Here is a 12,899-nt window from a genome sequence, read left to right as displayed (position 1 = left end):
GCAACACACACTTGTGAACATATCAGGTGTTCAACTTTACCTCCATTCAATGGAGAGGTGTTCCACTCCTTAAACATTCATTCCCTCTTATGGAAGCACCTGACCCAGCTCTTAAGAGAGTGGTCCCATTAGATTCAAGAAACGAGGAATGAACTAGTCCACTTACAGGGGACATATTGAGGAAAAACCTGAAAATACAGATGAAGAGTGGGGTTGACATTTCCTCTACTGTCTATATTGGAATTGGCTAGATTCCAGATTTAATTAGCTGATAATGTGCAGAAAGTGTAATGGTTCTTACTTGTGCAGTTTGAACATGTCTGGCTGTCTAAGGTGAGTGGCTTTTTTTGTGGGCACACTTTCCCAAAGACTGTCCCAACACTGTTTTCATAAATAAAAGTATCTGAAGGATAACAATAATAATGACAATAAGTATAACAATGACAATATAAATTACAACACATGAAACTCACATCTTTGTATATAGCACATGCTATATACAAACAAGTGTATAATCTGAACAAGGTCCAAAATGATTTTGTTGAATAAGGAAGATGTTCAATTGTTAAACCTTTATTGTTCTCTAGGAGCAATGCAGACACATACTAATGTAGTGTTGCAAGTCATGCAAACTGTATGCAATGTTGAAATGGAAAAAGTACCAAAATGATGTTTTTCATTATTTTAATTCAAGGAATAAGAATTCCTAATAAGTCCAAGTAGGACCTATTTTCAGTTATAACCTAACATACAAGACCTAACCATGTACATTAAAAAAGATGGGTATAACCTTAAACCCCAACTGGGTGGGATATAATATGGTAACCTAGCAGGTCCTTTTCAGAAAAAAATTTCTAAAAATGATCAGGGGTTATGGGCATATTAAATGAAAGATACGATGAATGAAATGTAGCTTAAAGTAATTTGTTGAACAGATACAGCAAAGTGGTTTTAAACTGGTACATCTGACGAAATACACAACCATTAACATGGTGTCCTTGAAAAAGACTGTTCTGCACATGGGCATGCCAGGTGCAAAAGTTGACTATGTCTTATTCTCCACTCTGCTGGGGGATGCATTCATATCAAACAGATGAAGATTTTTCAACATGAAAAAGTAAGTAGTGATGGTAAGTTGAATTGCTGCTATTAAATGTGCATGTAAAGTTTCATGGAAATCCTCCAAGTAATTTAGGAGGAGTAACAATAACGAACTTGTGCTAATAGATGGACAAATGACAGACAGCAGACCAGACTACAAATTCTTCTGACCAGAAGAGCTAAAAATCACCAATGAATGATCAGAATTCTGCAATTGTAAGCAGACATATCCATGTACCCCTATTCTGACCCAACTAGAGCTGAAATCAATACCAGATTTTCATATTAAAATATTTGCTGATAGTATTTAAGTCATCAAAAATTCATCAATGTAGTAAAAGTACCAAATCCAACCTCTTTTCATTTTGCACTTTGATACTAACCTTCCCTACCCCCATTCCCAGACAAGATGCATTGTAATCACTGTGAACAAAGGCAACCAAATCTAACTAAATGACATTGTAGAGGTGATGAGTAAATAAAATTATTGTAGGTGGTACCCCCCCCATATTTATCTTTAAAATCAATACAATCATAAACATTCCTTCACTGCTGAAGTTGCAGGGCAATGGCAAAGATCAGAAAGTCAATTACAAATTCAGTTAAATGGTGAATACTCTCAACAATCTATCAGTGAAATGATTTGTTTAAAAACAAGATCACATGAACACATGGCCAATTTAATTTAATTTGGATACATTGTTTGTAAGTCTCTTTACTAGTATACACATGATATACCTAATAGGACAAGCATTTTGACAGAAAATAAAATATCCAAATTAGACATTGGGAGTTTCTGCTAAGCCATAAGACGCTGGTATTGTCTTGCTAAATACATGTGATTAACTGAAACCCATACATGCATATTGTGACCATTTTACATGTAAGATATGAATTAAAATAGGATGTAAATGGCCTTGTGGCTCCTGTGCACAGTATAGTGCTTGTAACCTCTACCAAGGCCAGGTCCCTGACAGATTATTCCATGTCTCAGCCAAGTTTGGAAGTAGACAATTTTGTTTTATCAGTAAAGAAAAATCCCCAACAAAGAGTCATGTCGTTTTCAACAAGACATAATAAATTACAAAATGCAGTCAAACAAAACTGGAGTGAACTTTCCAATGTAAGTTGATTAGGGGTGGAGGGTGGTAATAGTTTACTGTGTTGTATACAGTTCACACATTTTGATGATACATAAATGCTCTGTTGACCTTGACCCCATTTCTAAATAATGTTCTTCATCAACTTGCTGCACTATATGTTATCGTTTCATTAACAGGATTATCGATGTCTTGAGCAACACGATGGTTCAGAATTTTGACATTATGATTACTTTTTTAATTGGCATTTTGAATTTAAGGTCATTTAGCAGGTTTAAAGTTAAATTCCCAACTAAATATTTCAAAATTCATCATTTAGCGATAGAGATGGATCCTGAGGTCGATGTCAGTGTATATATAAATTTGTCCTGAGGTCGATGTCAGTGTATATATAAATCTGTCCTGAGGTCGATGTCAGTGTATATATAAATTTGTCCTGAGGTCGATGTCAGTGTATATATAAATTTGTCCTGAGGTTGATGTCAGTGTATCTATAAATTTGTCTTTTCATGCACATTAAGTGAACAGTATATGTGTATATGGATACAGGATAAGGACCGCAACTGTTTCCAAATTATGATCCTGAGGTACCATGCAAGTCCTACTGGAAATTAGATAGATCCAATATTCAAAGTCTGAGTAGCATGGCTTTATCTTTTCATGTGCAAAGTGTATATATGCTTTTATGGTGAGAATCTCAATAGCTTCCATTACATGCCTGGCACTAAGTTGTATAATTTCTATGTTTAGCACATGAAATATGGTTATAGGTTGGGATCTCTAAAATTTCTGTTATAACCATATGGCAAAGTCCTTGGAAGTAGGGATTGACACCTGGAAATTATGATGAGGATCCAGTTAAATATGTGATGACATTTTGGTCATCAATCTCATGACTAATTCTTTAAACATTTACACAAGGCATACTGGTGTACATGTAGCAATAACAAGATTTCCAGATGGTTGCCATGTTGGCCACATGAGATGTCTGAACAGAACCATTTTCATTAGCACCAACAACATACAAAGAGTCTTTTAGTGAAAAATCAAGAATAGTGAAAACAAGACTTTCAAGATGATCACTATGGTGGTCATATTGGATACCACAGTGCCACCATTTTCATTTAGGATAAAGTAGATATTTGAAGACTTCTGGTGAAAACCCATAGCAACACGATTTTACAATCAAGAAGTGGGAATGACAAGATTTTCAATATGGCCATGACTGGGTGCCATACTGTATGTCAGACTGGCACCATTTTCAGTTAGGACCTACTATAAACATCATAAGAAGTCTTTAAGTGAAAACTCCATGCAGATTCATTATGACCATCCATCCAGCAGTAACAAGATCATCATTTTTAAAAGATGGACTCTGTGGTTGCCATTCTTTAAGTCTAAGTGGAACCAGTTTCATTTAAGACCAACTAGCCATCATAAGACATTTTCTGCTGAAACCCACATGCTGATATGACTTCCATTCATCAGAAGTAGCAATAGCAAAGTTTTCAATATGGCAGCTTTGGTGACCATATTGAATGTTGAAATATGTTCCTTTAGAACCAAGTAAATGGGTGTGTGTTAAATTTTATGGCAATCCTCTACTAAGTAGTTAGGAATAGTAATACCAACTTATGCTAACAGACAGATGACAAACAACTAGCCATCCCATAACCTATTGTGGTCTATGACCAGCAGAGCTAAAAATTGATAGATTAAAGTATAAAAGCCACTTGGGTCCAAACAGAAAAGTATTGGTATGGTTGAGTTATGGTGAAAAAAAAAGCAAAATATACACAATTATAATTTACAATGAGTTTTAAAATATTGGCAAGACTTAATACATGTACATATAATTTGAGTTGGAAGACACGTTATATATATACAGTGTATAACAAATTTTTGGGAATGGGTGTGGGCTAAACAGTGTTACAGACAGAGGTATGGAGTTAATATAAATCTAAAAAGTAATGGAATTCATCAAGGTATATGATGAAATTAGTTCAAGTATAACATACTGTATTATCAAAATTGAAATAAAGGTAACAAGGTAAATTTATTTAAGATAATCAAAAGTATATAAATCTGTATCTTTATTATGACTCTGCAAGCTGTGTGCCATTTGAGTTTTTAATGTAGTTTTAACAGTTTTAGTCATATTGCTACAATGTCTGCAGTGTGACAATTTATAGCAATGTCTAGCATTGGGGCATCATGCTGCAGACATATAACATTGCGTTCCACTGTCACATTATCCTGACACTGGGCCTACCAGTCCTAACACTAACCTCTTAATGCTGAGCGCCAAGCGAGGCAGCTGTTAGTACCATTTTTATAAGTCTATGGTAGGACCTGGCCAGGGTTCAAAATCGCAACCTCCTGCATCAGAGGTGGATGCTCTAACCACTTAGGCCACCTAAGTGGTCTCTTTATTACTGAGAGTTTGGGACAGGATATGGAAGCAAATCAAATATTTATATAAAAAATAAAAAAAACAGAATTGGTTTATTGTACTAAAAATTCAATTCTGGAATTAGAATACCAACCCACCATCATATAACATTTAAAAGCAAACACCAGCTACTTTTTGAGCCCATTAGATGGCAAAATGATGGAAAAACAGTAAGAAGCAAGAGCGGACATGTAAAAATTTGAAATGCTGACAACAGACCCTTAAAACAAATCATTTAACTAATCTTTTGAGTTGTGTAAAATAAAATCAATGGAAATGCTCACTTAAGTATAAACATTCTGGCTTATTTTAGTCTGCTTCAGCAAAATTGTTCTATGGCAAATTTGGCCAAAAATAGTAATCCTGAGAATAGGTTACTACAGACACAAGTAACAGATATTTCACACTTTTAAAGGATGAAATATGACAACAAAAATTGTTTACCTTTATTAGCAACCAAGCTAAAAAGATCCACAGAATAATAAATTGCTCATGATTGGGCTACATATGTATGGAATTTTGCTCAGGCCTTTAAGCATCATGCGTGAATTTTCAGAAGGAATCTTGTAATTGCAGGCAGAAACAATCCTGAAATTGACACAATCAAAAAATGAAAAATACTTTTTTGAAACTGTTTTACATTGATATTCTAACAAGAAAAAGATGGGATTTGATATTGTACTTGGAATATGAAATCTTTCAAGGGTGGGGTGGGAGGTTATGTTAACTCAGGACATAGCTAAAACTCCTTCACTTTCTATGCATATTTGGGCAGAAGCCTGGCACTGAAGCAGGGGAGAAGCAAAAACATACAGGGGTGGGAGGGGTAAAATAAATTTTAATTATGCAGTACTTACTCACTGCAACTGCATAGTTATTACTCTTTTTGATAGAATAACCTCGTTCATGAGAGTGGAGAAATGTCAACAAAATGTGGTCCACTCACATGTCCATGTGCTTAGCAGTCATCTTTTCATAATGATTACACCAGGACATCAGAGTGGGGTGGGGGAAGGCTTCTGGCAATAGCAAAATGTAAGCATTATATAATTAAAATTAGCTTTACCCCTCACAACTACACTTATATAGAAACAATAAATTACCTATTGCTGTTGCAAAGCTGAATTTTTCTGTTAGGTGGGGCTGCAATGATATGTCTCTGAGAGAAAAATGCACATTGTTGTGCAAACAGGAGGTAAAAGAAGGTAGTATGGGATTGCCAAAATGCTGCCTTCATCACACCCTCCAAGGAAGAATGAATGCATAATTCCCATTAAACTGGAAACAGTGTCAACTAAAAAGGCATGAAGGTCAATGTGATAACATCAAAGTGAGTAAAATCAGTCTTACATGTGCAGTTCTGAAAGGAAGCCTCACTCGGTGGTTCAGATTAGAAATAACATTATAGATTACATGATGGCATAAGAGAACAGGAGACTGGTCTCTAGAGCTCAAAATACTTGAGATCAGCACAGTAAACAGTGCCCTGTGAGAATTTTTAAGTGTGCTGGAAATGGCAGCTCTATATCCATTGATAGATGATACTGAATATCTTTTGATCTCAAAACAAACAGAAATCAGCAATAGAAGTTACTGAGGGACAGATTGGATCAACATATTTCCTACTGTACCAATCAATTCTGATTCTTCACCTGAAATCAAAGACCTTGGATTATGAAGTTATCCTGGCCTGAATGATGCAAGTTGCAATCTGACCCAATTTCTGTATAGAGATTGCTTCACATAGCCAAAGGTGGAGGTGGAAATTGTGTGGGCTGTTGTGTAGGAGGGAGCCCATGTTGCAATGGAAGATTCCTTCTATGAGCTGGAGACCAGAACATCTTTGAACCATGATCGTTGGTGCCACAATGGTAATATGAGAATGATATGGGCAGAACAAAGGTAGTACATGTAGTCAGAATGGTGGGAAGCCATATGTAACAGACAATATTACTCGATGCTGAATGCTCCTGGTCCATGATTGGAGAAACATAAAATGGGAAGCCTATTGCTAAGCCTGGTTGCAACCAAGACCACCAAAGGCTTTCCCCAAAGTGAGAAAACAGACTTAATCTTACTATGTTGATGAACCTTTGCAAAGCAAAAATACTGCTTTCAGTTCTAGATTGTTGACATGAAGGGACAATTCATCACGAGTCCAATGACCCTGCTGAATTATTACCTCTGGTTGTAACGAGCACGCCAAATGGAATCTGAAGTGTTGGCAGACAGATAGGAGTGAGAGTCAGGCACATGCTTGACGACACCAGTCAGCAATCTGCCCCAATTCATACACCACTGCAAATGGTTAAAGGAATCAGAGCTAACTGATAATCATATGTGGTGTCCAAGAAGGAGAAACTGTAGCAACATTTATGGAAATGTCCCCAGGGAATCAGCATCAGCAGCAGCATTCAAGGCTCCAAGAGAGATAGGCAAAGGTGAGCAGTGATCTCATGGGCCTTGGACCAAGTTTTGGTTCCTGACAAAGATCATTCCCACATAAATAAAGTGGAATGAGCTCTGACTATTTGATGCTGGGTAAGAGACCCTATCAAGTTACTGTGGACCAAAAATAGAACATATCCTGATGGAGGGACTGAGCATTGTGGTTCAGTGAGTTTGTCAAGGTACTGGAGAATCAGGGTTTGTAGTAATCAGAGGAAAGACTCTACAACACCCATAACTCTGAATACTCTGGGTGCAAAAGTGATTCTGAACAGAAGAACCCAGAATTTAAAACTTCCTCTTCCAAGCAAAACGGAGGTATTTATGACACAAAAGAAATATTGGGACATGCAAATAGGCATCATAAACGTTGATGGAGACTGCCTAATCTGAGAGATGCAGTGTTCTAGAGTCAGAAAGTCATCTCCATCTTAAAATGTTCCTCCAGAAGAAACTTAGTTTAACAGGCAAATATTTATATGAAAATGTTTGCTTCCTTGGTGACCATAAATATTCAGGAGCAGAATATGGAAGACTAATTGTTCAAGACCCTCTTGACTGCCCACATCCCCAAAAGGGTGTGCACCTCTTCCCTTAATTCACCAGATTCAACTGGTGAAAAAACATTGGGTCCTTTATGGAGGTGATTGTTTCTGAACTTAAGTCGGTAGCCTCCACGTACAATGCTTGAAAAAGTCTCTGAAAAAGTGGCTTAGACAAGCACCTATGGGTATGTTTGGAAGAAGAATGCATGGCAGGCATGGCTGTAACTCCCTAGGGATGTCTCCCCCCCCCCCCACTCCCTTCCTTGTGGCCCTTCAGTGAACTTCATGCCTTGAACCCAACTGACAAAGAAGCTGCATTTGTATTGAAAAATATGGCCTTGGTGTGATTCACATTAGTCTAAGTATGCTTCCTGATTGATTGTGAAGGGACAGGAGTTGGTGTGAAGAATTGTCAATGATTCTTCAAATCTTCTGAAGCTAAGGTAGAGAAATTCATCCAAAGAGGAATTTGGCTTCCAAAGAAGCAGCCCTAAGAAGGTCTTTACTGTTCATTAAAAGAGACCTTTGAGGAGTCCAGCACAATGTGACAGCTGCTACGAATTTCTGCTGATAAAGACATTGTAAAAGAAAGTGAAGACCGGGATGTCTTGGCCACAGCTTCCAAGCACAAGCTTTAATGAAGCTGTATTCATAGTAGCCAAGTCATACTGAATGGCTAAATTCTTCAAAATGCCAATGGAATTGATTTCTTCAGCTGTTAAGTCATGTACTAAATTAAGAAGAGATCTGTAGTTTAAAAAAGGTATGTCTTCTACACTCAGCCAATGTACACACTTAAGTAGTACTTTTACTGCTATGTCTTGATTCGAAGAATGTTTTCGTAAAACTGCATTCAAATCTGCCTGATGTTGTGGACCTTCAATCAGCAGTTTGTTTCTGGCAACCCAGCATTCTTTGTCTGGAAGTTCTTGTTTTTTTTTACACATCTGGTCCACCATTCGACTTAACTTCTTTTTGAAAACATAGCCAGCTGTATGTTTTCAACTACTGATGCACAAAATTACATTTTATCTTATGGGTAACCATTACCTTATCTTTGGATGATGAAGGCTCCACTGTTTCGATAACAATACTATTATTATTGGTCGGTTGTAAACGCAGTCCAAAAGATAATTTCATTTGTTTCAGATCTATTTTAATTTCTGTGTGCCTTGGACACCATTTTCAGCTGAATGCTGAGTTTCTTGGAACAATGCAAGGCATAAAATTGAGCAAATGGAACCTGTTGCTTTGCTGCATGACAAGGGTGCACATAAAATAGTTTCGCATGAGAATCACTTTAAAATCATGTGATTATTTTCTGTCCTCTTTCTTGGGTGTGGTAATTATGCAATTCTAACATCCTGTTGGTACAAATGATGTGACAGTTACAGGTCACATAAGGTCAGATCCAGACTCCAGACTCAGTTGAAACCCTATGTATTACGATAACATTAGTGTAAGACTCTAATGGGTGCGTGTTTTCCATTTGGGAGAGTTGTAATCTAGCCATTAAAGTAGTTAGACCAGACTTTTGTTTTGTGTTGATCAGCAAAACATAACTTTGGGGTCGGCCAATTTATGTACCGGTGATGATTTTTGTGCATCAAACTGGAAAATTCTGTGTATTTGATGCATGACTCATGGGTAGATAAAACACTGCTATTATGTAAGTGAACAATGCATAATAATTCTGTAATGTTGATTCTTTATTTCAATCTCAATATTATATTTTTACAAATTTTATTATCATGGAATGCACTGGTATCCTTCATTTTTCCATGCACTGGCATTAGAAAACTAGTATAAAATAGCACTTTCCTTAATATAAGAAGCTGCCCATGACCAGCATGTCAAGCCCCCACCACCACCACCACCACCCACTTCAAAATGAAATATTGGCTACAGTGACCAACTTTTAGTAGAAATGTGTTGTACCATTTTAGACACATGGACATGTAATAATTATGGCTATGTAACCAAAAGCATAAAAAGGACCAAAAGCAAAAACGTAAACAAAAAAGTCACAGAAGCATGAAGTCTAGGTCAAACTATCTATTCAACTACAATTTGTCATACATGTACTTCCAAAATGAGACCACTACAGGTATATCAGGTGATACCTGGGTAGTTTTTTTATAGCAGGTAGTCGACCTTTGCTACAAGAAGTCTGTAAATGTTTGCCACAATAGCTCATAATGAATTATATGGTCGTTGATACCCTTGTATGGAACAAGTATATTTATTAAAGCTAACATCTCCAATAATTAACAAGTAGATGTATTAAAGCAACCACCTCCAAGAATTAACAATTAGATGTATTAAAGCAACCATCTCCAAGAATTAACAAGTAGATGTATTGAAGCAACCACCTTCAAGAATTAACAAGTAGATGTACTAAAGCAACCATCTCCAAGAATTAACAAGTAGATGTATTAAAGCAACCACCTACAAAACTGGCTAGCCTGTACAAGGAAATAACAGTTACATGTGGACCCTCAAAGTAGATGGGTGCTCATAATTTAAAGTATCTTCAAGATGAGTGGCCACTAAGATTTTAAGCTCATTAAAAATAAATCTCTTGCTTCTCACATTGAAAAACACAACTGAACTTAAGTATTTAGCAGTGGAGGATAGTTTAAATTTTTAAAATGATATTCAATATTTACATTTTTAAATCTGGATGATGTCACCCATTTTTCTCATGAAATAAACATTCCTTCATTTTGGATTTTGGACTGATCATCATTTGTATGTGATGTTTGATTTGTCTACAAGAAAACAGTGCATGAATATTTCATGTTCTTTTCTATCAATGTTTATTCCTTGGATGCAGCAATGATGGTTAGGGGGTCTATTATTTCTATATTACATGTGTATCAAAGTTACCATAATGCAGGTACTTGCACAGATCAAATGTACTCATGAGAGGAGATGAACAAGTCTGCATATAAATCTAATAAAGGTTTGTAAGCATTAGTTTAAAAAAAAATAATGCAATGAATTAAATATTTCACAGGGACATGATTTGTGTAGACCGCTTTACTATAATGATCCTCTCAAGACACTAACCCCCATAAAAGCCATTTTCTTTGTTATACCCCAAAATGTGCAATCTTTTTGAATACTGGAGAAAATAGGTATAAAAAGCGAGTCATAGAAACCAAAATACAGTATAAATACAATTTTTTAAATGTTCACTTTTGTATCCTCTAATTTAAATAATATAATTCATATTTAGTTAATTATTTTAAACTTACAATGTCTTGCATAACACACATTTCCAATGGTACCATAACACCCATTTCCAATGGCAAAGTTCATGGTCAAATATCTCATTAGTTCCACTCGATTTTAAAAAGTTGCACTTCAGAAGATTGAGAGTAGTTTTAGCAGAACAAATATTTGTCTGCAGTAACATTACTCAACTCAAGTTTTTGGTTCTTTTTTACTGTGGGCACCATTTTTTTTATATAATTCTACCTGTAACATGTTGGCACAGCATTCCAAAAAGTGGAGTTTATAGCTACTTTTCAAAGGCATCCCAAGACCAGAAGTGGATCGTATACATTTGGAGACACACCAGTGTTGAAGACGTTTTTCCTACAGTGACTTCCACACAGGAAGACGTTTAATTGGTGTTTATTTCATTCTCTGTTGCCACCTGTTAGCATTTACCAGAAGTTTTCATTGATCGCTATTTCACCAGACTGTTTATTTTCAGTATACTGACAACTATTTATCATAAAAACTTACATAATATATTATATCTTTAAACAGAGGTCTCGCTAGGATTTTAAAACTGGGTCTTTCTGCCTCTGAATTCAATCACTAAATATCAGTACATTTTCTCACTCGGCCGCCAGTCAAAGCCTTTGATCTAGCCGCCTAGCTGTTGCATCATGTTCTTTTTTTTTTTAATGTATTCTTATAAAATGGCAACAGTACATCAAAGAGTCTTTCAGTCACTGAATTCTGTTGTTGTTGTTGTTGTAGGGTTTAACGCCATTTTTTCTGCACACGATAGGCTATACATGACGGCCAGTATTAATGGTGGAGGAAGAACCCGGGAAATCACCGGAAATAACCACCGACCCTCAAGAAGCTACTGGCAAGCTTTCTCACATACCCACATTGGCTGAATCCGAGACTCGAACCCACGCAGACAGAGGTGAGATGGCAGTGATCCATAACGGGGAGCGCTTTAGACCACTCGGCCACTCGGGGCCCCCACTGAATTCTGTCATTGTAAATATCAGCACAGTTAACTGATCAACACATTTTCCCACAAAGCAGGTGGCTGAAACAGGACCGACAAATCTTTGAATTTTCCTGCGCACCTACTACATGCGTACGGAGGACTCCCGCCTCAGTGATTTTCTGCGTCTCAGGTCAAAAATTGGCGTCCAAATACGCGTAATTAAGCGTTTTCGAGATCTCTGAAATTAATTCTTCTTTAGATCTTGCAAATTTCAAAACATGGATTATATTTTTATGGGCATTAATCACAATTTTCGATGATAAAATGAGCAATGTATCAAGGTTTAATTTATCAATTCTTATCGTAATTTTTTCATGTTCAGCATATTTTAAAGATATTTTAAATACATTTTCTCTGGAAAAAATCAGGAGCCAAGACGGACACCGCGTTATAAGCGGGATCGCGAGTTATCCTAGCGCGAGTTATCGAGGGAGCGGTGTATATGGCTGAAGAAAATGAACTAATCCAGTGCTCAAAGAAAAAATGTTCAGACATATGCCTAGGACCAGTTACTTAATTTGAACAATTATAAGCCCAGACTCAAACTGCATAAGCTTTGGCTTGAATTCCATTTGCCCAAAAGGGTCCTATCTTGAATTCCATTTGCCCAAAAGGGACCTATCTTTTACTTTTATTTGTCACACAAAATTACAATTTTTTATACTTTAAATAGGAATAGAAATAGATAAAATTAATTGACTTGCATGTTTATTCAATATATTTTGTGCAAAGCAATTCATTCATCTAGGTCCTGACACCAACTATTTTCCAACTGCTCTATCAAGGTCCTCCTTACTCACTGGATCAGCAGGGTTGATGTTTATTAGCATCTGTCTTGCATTATACAATTTCTCTTTACACTTAATGCATCTTCATAGATGCCACTTAATATGTTTAACCACTGCAAGTGAAAGATTGAAATGATTTGTCAATATACTGATACTTTTTCCATATCAATACAAAGCTGAAGAATCAAAACTAAGCAAGTTCAA

At 36.4% G+C, this 12,899-nt stretch overlaps 1 protein-coding gene across 9 annotated transcripts in view; it reads right to left on the bottom strand.

Moving 5' to 3' along the window:
- The window catches only part of LOC149789081 (uncharacterized), a 209,356-nt gene that overhangs the window by 190,610 nt on the left and 5,847 nt on the right, over positions 1-12,899 (bottom strand). Inside the window, exon 2 of one of the 9 annotated variants that reach the window (XR_016424300.1) lies at positions 5,098-5,241. The exons of the other annotated variants lie outside the window; for them this stretch is intronic. The gene's annotated coding sequence lies outside the window, so the exon portion shown is untranslated. The remainder of the gene's footprint in view (positions 1-5,097; positions 5,242-12,899) is intronic. 9 annotated transcript variants of the gene reach the window in all.

The sequence above is a fragment of the Sinohyriopsis cumingii genome, chromosome 11, assembly GCF_028554795.1.
Source record: "Sinohyriopsis cumingii isolate HCF-2022 chromosome 11, ASM2855479v2, whole genome shotgun sequence".
Taxonomy (NCBI): Eukaryota; Metazoa; Mollusca; class Bivalvia; order Unionida; family Unionidae; genus Sinohyriopsis; species Sinohyriopsis cumingii.
Note: the sequence above shows the minus strand (reverse complement) of the source record. Positions and strands in the feature narration are given on the sequence as shown.